General features: G+C 35.1%; 2 long non-coding RNA genes across 2 annotated transcripts; both read right to left on the minus strand.

The window, feature by feature from the left end:
• Positions 1 to 587: 587 nt before the first annotated feature.
• LOC130467947 (uncharacterized) lies at positions 588 to 2,033 on the minus strand. Its single transcript, XR_008928066.1, has 2 exons — positions 1,777 to 2,033; positions 588 to 823 (listed from the first exon to the last, which is right to left on the minus strand). It is a non-coding gene; the product is annotated as an uncharacterized lncRNA (long non-coding RNA).
• A 6,044-nt stretch (positions 2,034 to 8,077) lies between these two features.
• LOC130467948 (uncharacterized) lies at positions 8,078 to 9,523 on the minus strand. The gene is made up of 2 exons (XR_008928067.1): positions 9,267 to 9,523; positions 8,078 to 8,313 (listed from the first exon to the last, which is right to left on the minus strand). It is a non-coding gene; the product is annotated as an uncharacterized lncRNA (long non-coding RNA).
• Positions 9,524 to 11,162: the final 1,639 nt, after the last annotated feature.

Raw genomic sequence — 11,162 nt, forward strand, 5'->3', positions numbered from 1 at the left:
TTAAAGAATAAAACAAGAACGATTAGTAAGAAAAAGTTTATTAAACGAATTAATAATAAACGAATAAATAAAATAAAGAAATTTTATTATTATTTTTATTTTCAAACGAATAATTAATAAGAATTTTTTTTTTTATTATTAAACGAATAAATATTAAACGAATAAATATACTTAAGGGATAAGATTTTTTTATTTTTATTTTTTTCGAATATATTTAATTTAATTTCGAAAATAAAGAAAACGTACTTAATTCACATAAACAAAAAGTTTCGAATAAATAAGTTGATTCCGAACTTAAATAAGAAATATTATATACTTTCAAACAAGATAAAAGGAAATCGGCCCCCGAAAAAAAAAGTACCAATTTTTGAACACTATAATACGTAGAAGCTCGCTTTTTAAGAAGTTTATTTTAAATAACTAGATAGTTAGGCGCCTAAAAAAAATTGTTAAGTAAAACCTTAGCTATGATACCACTTTGTAACACCCCGACAATTCTCTCTTTTCTAAAATAACCTTTTAATATAAAATATAGAGAATTATCAAGGCATTATCGCCCGTGTGAAAACGTAACGGCTTATTCAGAATTTTGCAGCGGAAAACATAAAACTAATTTGAGGTTTATAGGTAATTGATTACAGGTTTAATCCCAAAACCAATAAACGAAAATAAGGAAATATAAATAGTACGACAAATTTCAAATCCAAGTTAACAAATTAAATCACTTAATTAAACAAATAGAACTATAAGCTCTCTAATCCCGATCCCAATGATGCATCATCTTCAAACCTGTAGATGGGCAACGCTTATTGATCCTTAGAGACTGCTCACCAAAGATGGGTCATCACAGGATCAATAGGCATAGCCATGATCAACACACACAAACAAAACACGTAATCAGCAAAGCTGAGTACTACATACTAAAGCAATAATAATCCTAACATGATACTATTAAACATAATTAAGGGCAGACAAAGCATGATAATCTGACGACCATACTTAACTAGACTAGGCTAGACTGGACTAGACCTTTATAACAATAATATTAGTTTAATTGAAATAGGCAATGGACCGAGTTTTCTAGCTAGACGAGGTACGGGCGCGACTCCATAACCTCAGTGACCTGCGATATCGAGGAACGTTTGACTGAAAATAGGACGCGGTGATCAATCCGGTCCAAATGAAAGGCCATGGGCTACCACCATGAACCCCAACTCCTGTTTGTCCGTCACTTTAGACGTGCACAGTCTAAAGCTATTGCTACTCAGTTTCACTTTACATGATTTACAAATTGACACCCTGTTATGACTCAACAATCACATAAGGCATGCAACTCACATTTATTTATAACTGTTTTTATCTTGGAATTGAGTAAGTGATCACAAGGCATCAAACAAGACTCATTCCAATTAACTCCAATCTTTTCTTTAATACTGATCAACCCCTAAATATGGGTATAAGGTTTCAACTTACTAAATAAGGTCCTCCGCCCTCATAAAGTAGTGAAAAGCTAAAAGGGAACAACAATTAACTGATCTGAATTATATACTAAATAATCTAGTGTTCCCAATCAAACATGTTTATATCAATCTTCCATACTAACATGTTATAATCCTCAAAATGCAATAAAGGTTTAATATGTCCATCCAACAGTATCAAACATGCAATTTCAACCTGACTAAGTTCATCAATAACATTAACATAACCAAGTTCATCAACAATTCAACATGGTTTCAACAATTAGCACACATTCCAAGCACACAGGTATGTACGTACCTTGTGTAAACAAACTGATAGGCCACTTTAACACTTTCAAAAGTCGCCTAAAGAGAATTCTCCGCCTAAAACAACCAACAAGTAATCCCAATCAACTTCTAGTCATTGGCAACCATAATTAAAGCATTCTAAACGTATCCTAAACATATTTAGAGCTTTCCCCAATATCAAAACTTAAACATTTGCTTTCCTAGCATCATAATTATTGAACTAGTGATTGAAATTCGTTGAAAACTTTTGCAAACATCGTACTTTAAATTTTCAGCAATATAACTAATTTCAAACTACTCCAAAACATAATTAACATGTTTGAAATCATAAAAACAATAACTTTAATAACTTGTAATCATCCTACCATGGTTTCAAAACTCTAAAAACCTTAAAAATCCATGCTTTAATAATTAAAATTCTAATTTCATTTCAATTACATAATCTCAAATTTAAATTATTAATTATGCAAAACATGTAATCTGAATTCATAATTAACTCATACAAACTATAATTTAATTCAAGGAAAACATGAATTATATTAATAAAACATGATTAAAACATAAATTAGTTTAAGGGTTTCAGAATTAACCAAAATAAGAAAAGAAGGAGTGATGGCCGGCGGCAGGGCGGCGCGGCAGCGGGACTAGGAGGAGGAGTACGTCGGACGGCGTCAGATGGACGCACGGTGGTTGTGCGGCGGTCGCGGAGGCTGGCGATGCATCTGCAGTGACGTGAGAGAGTGAGACAAGCACGAGGGAGAAGAGGGAACAATGGTGCTCGCGAAGGAGAAGGGAGCAGCGAAGAAAGGCCGGCGGCTGGGCAGGGCAGCGACGGCGGGTTGACAGCTGCAACCAGGTACTGTGGTGCGACGGTGGAGGAGGGCTGGTGGCTGAAGCAAGGGGTTTGTGGTTCCTGTTCACGTGAAGTTGCAAAAAGAAGGAGGGTTTGGGTGTTTTGTTTTTCACGTGAAATTGAAAGAGAGGAGAGTGGAGGAGAGTTGTGGGTTTGATATTTTGGGCTTTACCAAATGGGCTTAGAATTAGGATTTAGTTTTAGGATTTCAATCTAAAATCGGTAAGGATAGTTTTCTAAATTCAATCGGTTTCGCAATTCGATTTCTTTTCAACGTAAAATTCTAAAATTATTTTAATTTCATAAATTCTTAAAATATTTAAAATGCATTTGAATAAATAAATATACATTAAAACTAAAATTCACCAATGTAATTTAAATATAATTAATTATACGTAAAACTATATTAATAAACTTTATAAATATACGGGGGATTACAATCTACCCCTCTTAAAAGAAGTTTCGTCCCGAAACTTGACACGAGAATTCACACATTTTTCAAAAGTCTTTAATTCATTCTTACTAGAGAAATAATTGTGCCACTCATGTGCACTGTTTTGCCAACTTAAAGTTGTTTGTGTTACTCAAGAACACCTTTTCTTATGCGAAGAATCTATTTATTTTGCATCAACATGTATAAGTTGCTAAAAATGAGCATAAAATGCATAAAAATACTATAAAAATAGGTAAAAAGCGCGAATTTCTATCGCATTCTACCCCTCTTAAAGAAAACGAGTTACGCCCTCGTAACTCATCTCAGGGAATAACTTTGGGTATTTCTTCCTCAACGAATTATGTCCTCAATACAATATTCTCACTAAACTCATTCCAAAAAGTAAGACTTCTGCAATTCTTTCCATACAATGCCTCAACATGTGACATCGTAATGCTTGCATGGTAACTATTGATGCACGAAAATTCAATCGAACCTAGGTGGCCTTCCCAATTACCCTTAAAGTCCATAACACAGGTTCTCAACATATATTCCGTTAGTAATCTTAGTCTGTCTATCGTTTGCAGTGTGGAAAGAAATACTCATTTTCAATGTTGTCCCCAAGATTCAACTGGACCTTATTGCCAAAATTTCAGACTTTTGTTCTCGATAAGGATCTTACATGTTGCCCTATAAAGGTAATGTCTCCAAATATTCGTAGATAACACCATAACAGCTAACTCTAGGTCATGGGTTTGGTAATTAGCCTTATAAGGTTTCAATTGACGCGACAAAAGCTAAATCTAAAAAGCTTCCTCACATTTCTCACTTCACTTGAATTTCGATTCCTTTTTCAACAAGTTGGTCAATGGTTTTTCTCTCTTCGAAAAGTCTTTCACAACATCCTATAATGGTCATCTAGGCCTAGAAAACTTTAGATACATACACGTTCTTGGAATAGGTCACTCACTCACCTCTCTAATCTTAGCAGGATCTACAGAGACTCCTTCTGGTCAACTTTTCCTTTTTACCAAACCTCATTATGCCTTTCATGGATATGTATAACTTTTGGGCTTAACTCTTAGCTCTTGCACCAATTCATATATTTCTTTTCATCTTTTCCAGACAACAATGATTCTAACGATCCTGGACCACTCAAATCTTCTCTTAAATTTAATCCCTTACGTAACATAGTTCTCAATTAATTTAGTCCTTAACTTTTCCGTCGGTGTCACTATACACATATGACTTCAAGCTTTGTATACTTCATTTAATAAAACTAGATTCTTCCTAGGCGTCTCCAAGTAATCCTCAAGTGTTTGTCATGCTCTTTCTCATTCTATGCATAAATAGGGATATCATCAATAACATCATAACGAACTAAATTCGGAATTCGTAGAAAATCTCATTCATCAAATCCATAATTAATGCAGGTGCATTGGTTAACCCAAAAGACGTTACTCTAAACCCATAATGACAATGACGAATCCTAATGAGGTCTTAGGCCCTTATCAGCTATTCTCAATTGGTGGTACTTTAAACGCAAATCAGTCTTCGAGAACACACTCGTCCAATTCAATTGATCCAATATGTCATCTATCCTAGGCAAAGGATGCTTGGTCTTGATGGTTGCATTGCTTAGCTCCCTAAAATCGATACCCAATCTCACACTCTCATCTTTCTTCTTAATAAACAACACCAGGGCTCTTCGTGGTGATGCATTAGGCCTAATATACCCCTCATCGAACAATTCTTGAAACTATGTCTTCAATTCACTCATTCCAGGAGGTGTCATTCTATCAAGTGCTCTGGGTATAGGTGTCGGTCCGGGATTCAACTCTATTGTGAACTCAAGGGCTCTAGCTGGTGACGTACTCACAATTTCACTCGGAAACACACCAACGAATTCATTCACCATGGGAACATCCTCGATCTTCACTCCAACTTCTTTACTCACATCTAGCACAATACAGAAAAATAGTTCACACTCTCTATTCATCAATTTCCTCACTTGCATTATAGAAATCACTTAAAGGTTCTTGGACTTCTCAAAACATTCACATGTGGTCAACCTTCCCATAGGGTTCCTTAAACTTACTTTCGGAATTTCACAATCTACCTTAGCCTTGTAAAAACTTGGTCAATCCATTCCCAGAATTACATCTAGGTTTCCCATTAAACTCTATCAAGTCAGAAACGCAATCTTTTATCTTCAAAGGAAAGTTCTTAAATAACTTGGTACACCTTAAGGTTACACCAGTAGGTATACTAACAGGTAAATCAATCATTTCAAAATCTACTAATTCAGACTCTTAATAACATATGACAAAACGAAAGAATAGGTTGCTCCCGAATCAAATAATGTTTTAACTAGCACGGAGTTAATAGAAAAAGTACCATGAACTACGTCTGCAGAATGTTCAGCTTCATTTCTAGTCATCATGAACGGTTTTCCTGGAGCCTTATTCTGGTTGTTGTTATCATTTGCAGGTTTATTATAGTTCTCTTGATTGTTTTGTGCCCCTCCAGGCTTTGAATTTTGACCTGCAGACTGGTTAAATCTCACTTGGTTCCCATCTCCATTACTATTTTGTTCCTTTCTGTGCTTAGTGAAGCACTCATACTCCCTATGCCCCCTTTTCTGACAATAGTTGCAGGTCACTAATTCTCCTTTGCAATTCTTACCAGGGTGATTATTGTTGCACCTCTTGCAGTGATACATTCTCACGGATTGACTCCTATTGTTGTGCCCCTGACTGTTTCCTCCTCGATAATTTCCATTTTCATTCCCATTCTTATTCTCATTCATATTCTTTTTGAAATTCCCTTGGTTTTCCCGGACATTAAACACTTTTCTTTTCTTTCCAACAACATTTTTCTTGTCCCTTATGGACTGAAAACCATAAATATGAGCGGTTCTCTCATACACATTATCTAAAGGTGTAAGGGTTTCTCCACCTAATCCTAACTGGATCTCATCGGTCAACCCTTGCTCAAACCTCTGAGCCTTTATCTCTTCTGTGGCTACAACCTCAGGTGCAAACTCCGACAGCGCTATAAATTTGCTATAATATTCAGCGATGGTCATACTCCCCATCCCCAGGTTTATGAATTCCTGCGCTTTTCGTTTTGTTATGAAAGGAGGATAAAACTTTTCCCTCAACGCAACGACAAATGAGTCCCAATTAAATCCTTCAACAACACTTAGCCTAGTTCCATTCTCTTTCCACCATAGATCGGCCTCATCTTTTAGGTAAAGGACAGCTTGGCCTACTTTCATATTTTCAGGACAATTTACCGCCCAAAATAGTTTTTCAAACTCCCTAATCCAGTTTTCTAGGAAGGTCGGGTCTGCTTGCCCCTTGAAGTATGGTGGCTTAACTTTCGCAAACCTTTCAAACATGTCCCCTGCAGAATCGAGGCGCTCAGTTCTTTCCTGAGCTAGTTTTTCCGCCAAGAGGCGAATAGCATCAGCTAGGTCATTATTGTTGGCCATCCTAAAGCGCGACCTGTAAGTAATATATTCTATTTTACGTTCGAAACTTCACTTAACATTATCCTAGCAATGCAATATCACACCAGCATCCAGAATTCACATACATAAACAATCATTTATGAATGATATTCACATACCGGACATTCAACTAAGAAACAAGGATCAAATTCAATCATCACAAATAATAAGGTAGAAAAAGAAGAAAACATTCCCTTGCGTGCCCAAAATAAACTCTTGGTCCTTTGGATAATCAATGATCTAACTTTTATTCCTCAAAAGAATGAGTATAACAATCCCTAAATATTAACAACACACTTGTCCTCAAAATAAAATAAAAGTTCTATGATATAAACATAAACTATTGTTGGCGAATTATGGAATTCTCACATTGAAAACGAATACTTTAACTTTTATTGCTAATTCTATAAAGGTTTAATACATCCTTGAAAAGAATAAAGAATAACTCAAACTCTTATTGCTTTAACTTTAAACTGTTGTAGCTTTGCTACTTATTCTCCAAAACATTTAAGAACAAACTAACTATTACAACTTCAAATGTTTAAGGCATCTTGTCTATCTGTTCTTTCCTTGGAAATTTGTGAAGTGAAATCTAGATCCTCAGTATTCGTCGATCTTCTCAAAGGATCCTATGTTGGTGTACTTGGAAAGAAGCGTTTTATTCATGAAACAAACAACTTAAGATCTTACTAACGATTTCCCAACCAAAGCATAATCAGAATTCAATAAAACAATAAGTTTGGTGTAATCAAATAATTTTTATGCACATTTACATGCAACACTTAAACATTTAACATATGCACATAGCAATTAACTTCTTATGCTAGCAATTAACTACTAATGCACATATAATTCTATCCTATATGCCCTTTCCTATATTACCCATCTCTCATAATAAATCATAATAGGTCAAACATTGAAAAATTTAAAGAATAAAACAAGAACGATTAGTAAGAAAAAGTTTATTAAACGAATTAATAATAAACGAATAAATAAAATAAAGAAATTTTATTATTATTTTTATTTTCAAACGAATAATTAATAAGAATTTTTTTTTTATTATTAAACGAATAAATATTAAACGAATAAATATACTTAAGGGATAAGATTTTTTTATTTTTATTTTTTTCGAATATATTTAATTTAATTTCGAAAATAAAGAAAACGTACTTAATTCACATAAACAAAAAGTTTCGAATAAATAAGTTGATTCCGAACTTAAATAAGAAATATTATATACTTTCAAACAAGATAAAAGGAAATCGGCCCCCGAAAAAAAAAGTACCAATTTTTGAACACTATAATACGTAGAAGCTCGCTTTTTAAGAAGTTTATTTTAAATAACTAGATAGTTAGGCGCCTAAAAAAAATTGTTAAGTAAAACCTTAGCTATGATACCACTTTGTAACACCCCGACAATTCTCTCTTTTCTAAAATAACCTTTTAATATAAAATATAGAGAATTATCAAGGCATTATCGCCCGTGTGAAAACGTAACGGCTTATTCAGAATTTTGCAGCGGAAAACATAAAACTAATTTGAGGTTTATAGGTAATTGATTACAGGTTTAATCCCAAAACCAATAAACGAAAATAAGGAAATATAAATAGTACGACAAATTTCAAATCCAAGTTAACAAATTAAATCACTTAATTAAACAAATAGAACTATAAGCTCTCTAATCCCGATCCCAATGATGCATCATCTTCAAACCTGTAGATGGGCAACGCTTATTGATCCTTAGAGACTGCTCACCAAAGATGGGTCATCACAGGATCAATAGGCATAGCCATGATCAACACACACAAACAAAACACGTAATCAGCAAAGCTGAGTACTACATACTAAAGCAATAATAATCCTAACATGATACTATTAAACATAATTAAGGGCAGACAAAGCATGATAATCTGACGACCATACTTAACTAGACTAGGCTAGACTGGACTAGACCTTTATAACAATAATATTATTTTAATTGAAATAGGCAATGGACCGAGTTTTCTAGCTAGACGAGGTACGGGCGCGACTCCATAACCTCAGTGACCTGCGATATCGAGGAACGTTTGACTGAAAATAGGACGCGGTGATCAATCCGGTCCAAATGAAAGGCCATGGGCTACCACCATGAACCCCAACTCCTGTTTGTCCGTCACTTTAGACGTGCACAGTCTAAAGCTATTGCTACTCAGTTTCACTTTACATGATTTACAAATTGACACCCTGTTATGACTCAACAATCACATAAGGCATGCAACTCACATTTATTTATAACTGTTTTTATCTTGGAATTGAGTAAGTGATCACAAGGCATCAAACAAGACTCATTCCAATTAACTCCAATCTTTTCTTTAATACTGATCAACCCCTGAATATGGGTATAAGGTTTCAACTTACTAAATAAGGTCCTCCGCCCTCATAAAGTAGTGAAAAGCTAAAAGGGAACAACAATTAACTGATCTGAATTATATACTAAATAATCTAGTGTTCCCAATCAAACATGTTTGCATCAATCTTCCATACTAACATGTTATAATCCTCAAAATGCAATAAAGGTTTAATATGTCCATCCAACAGTATCAAACATGCAATTTCAACCTGACTAAGTTCATCAATAACATTAACATAACCAAGTTCATCAACAATTCAACATGGTTTCAACAATTAGCACACATTCCAAGCACACAGGTATGTACGTACCTTGTGTAAACAAACTGATAGGCCACTTTAACACTTTCAAAAGTCGCCTAAAGAGAATTCTCCGCCTAAAACAACCAACAAGTAATCCCAATCAACTTCTAGTCATTGGCAACCATAATTAAAGCATTCTAAACGTATCCTAAACATATTTAGAGCTTTCCCCAATATCAAAACTTAAACATTTGCTTTCCTAGCATCATAATTATTGAACTAGTGATTGAAATTCGTTGAAAACTTTTGCAAACATCGTACTTTAAATTTTCAGCAATATAACTAATTTCAAACTACTCCAAAACATAATTAACATGTTTGAAATCATAAAAACAATAACTTTAATAACTTGTAATCATCCTACCATGGTTTCAAAACTCTAAAAACCTTAAAAATCCATGCTTTAATAATTAAAATTCTAATTTCATTTCAATTACATAATCTCAAATTTAAATTATTAATTATGCAAAACATGTAATCTGAATTCATAATTAACTCATACAAACTATAATTTAATTCAAGGAAAACATGAATTATATTAATAAAACATGATTAAAACATAAATTAGTTTAAGGGTTTCAGAATTAACCAAAATAAGAAAAGAAGGAGTGATGGCCGGCGGCAGGGCGGCGCGGCAGCGGGACCAGGAGGAGGAGTACGTCGGACGGCGTCAGATGGACGCACGGTGGTTGTGCGGCGGTCGCGGAGGCTGGCGATGCATCTGCAGTGACGTGAGAGAGTGAGACAAGCACGAGGGAGAAGAGGGAACAATGGTGCTCGCGAAGGAGAAGGGAGCAGCGAAGAAAGGCCGGCGGCTGGGCAGGGCAGCGACGGCGGGTTGACAGCTGCAACCAGGTACTGTGGTGCGACGGTGGAGGAGGGCTGGTGGCTGAAGCAAGGGGTTTGTGGTTCCTGTTCACGTGAAGTTGCAAAAAGAAGGAGGGTTTGGGTGTTTTGTTTTTCACGTGAAATTGAAAGAGAGGAGAGTGGAGGAGAGTTGTGGGTTTGATATTTTGGGCTTTACCAAATGGGCTTAGAATTAGGATTTAGTTTTAGGATTTCAATCTAAAATCGGTAAGGATAGTTTTCTAAATTCAATCGGTTTCGCAATTCGATTTCTTTTCAACGTAAAATTCTAAAATTATTTTAATTTCATAAATTCTTAAAATATTTAAAATGCATTTGAATAAATAAATATACATTAAAACTAAAATTCACCAATGTAATTTAAATATAATTAATTATACGTAAAACTATATTAATAAACTTTATAAATATACGGGGGATTACAGGGGTCTATATCGCAAACCACGTAGGTCCTTATTTTCAAAAAAGCAAAACAAATTTCAAAATAGATTCGTCCACTTCTATCGGACGGGGTGTCCACCCTTAGCGGACAAGGTTCGCCATCTTTAGCCGGCGGGGTCTACGTCACAAACCGCGTAGGTCCTTATTTTCAAATTTCAAAAACAAATTCGTCCACTTCTATCGGACGGGGTGTCCACCCTTAGCGGACAGGCTCGCCATCTTTAGCCGGCGGGGTCTGCATCACTAACCGTGCAGGTCCTTAGTCGCTGCAGCGATAACTTTTTCTGGTTTTCCCTTTTCCAAAATTAAAAGGATTGGTTTTCCGTTTTTTCCAAAAAAGAGCGATGTGCTGGATTTTCCTTCGTTTTACGCCCCATAAAAACAAGGGGGTTTTCTCGTTTAGCTAGCCCTGAAAATGAGAATTTTTAAAAAACACTTTTACCTCGTGATTGGGCTTGGCCAGGCCCAATTACACTTTATAGCTTTGATTTCGAAAACATCTGTAGCTACTCCCAATGACAAAGTGAGGGAGTTTCTACGCACCTCTAGATCCTTCCAATGACAAAGTGAGGAAGTTTCTATACTATCAGTTGACAA

Source organism: Spinacia oleracea, chromosome 2, assembly GCF_020520425.1.
Source record: "Spinacia oleracea cultivar Varoflay chromosome 2, BTI_SOV_V1, whole genome shotgun sequence".
In the NCBI taxonomy this organism is placed as follows: Eukaryota; Viridiplantae; Streptophyta; class Magnoliopsida; order Caryophyllales; family Amaranthaceae; genus Spinacia; species Spinacia oleracea.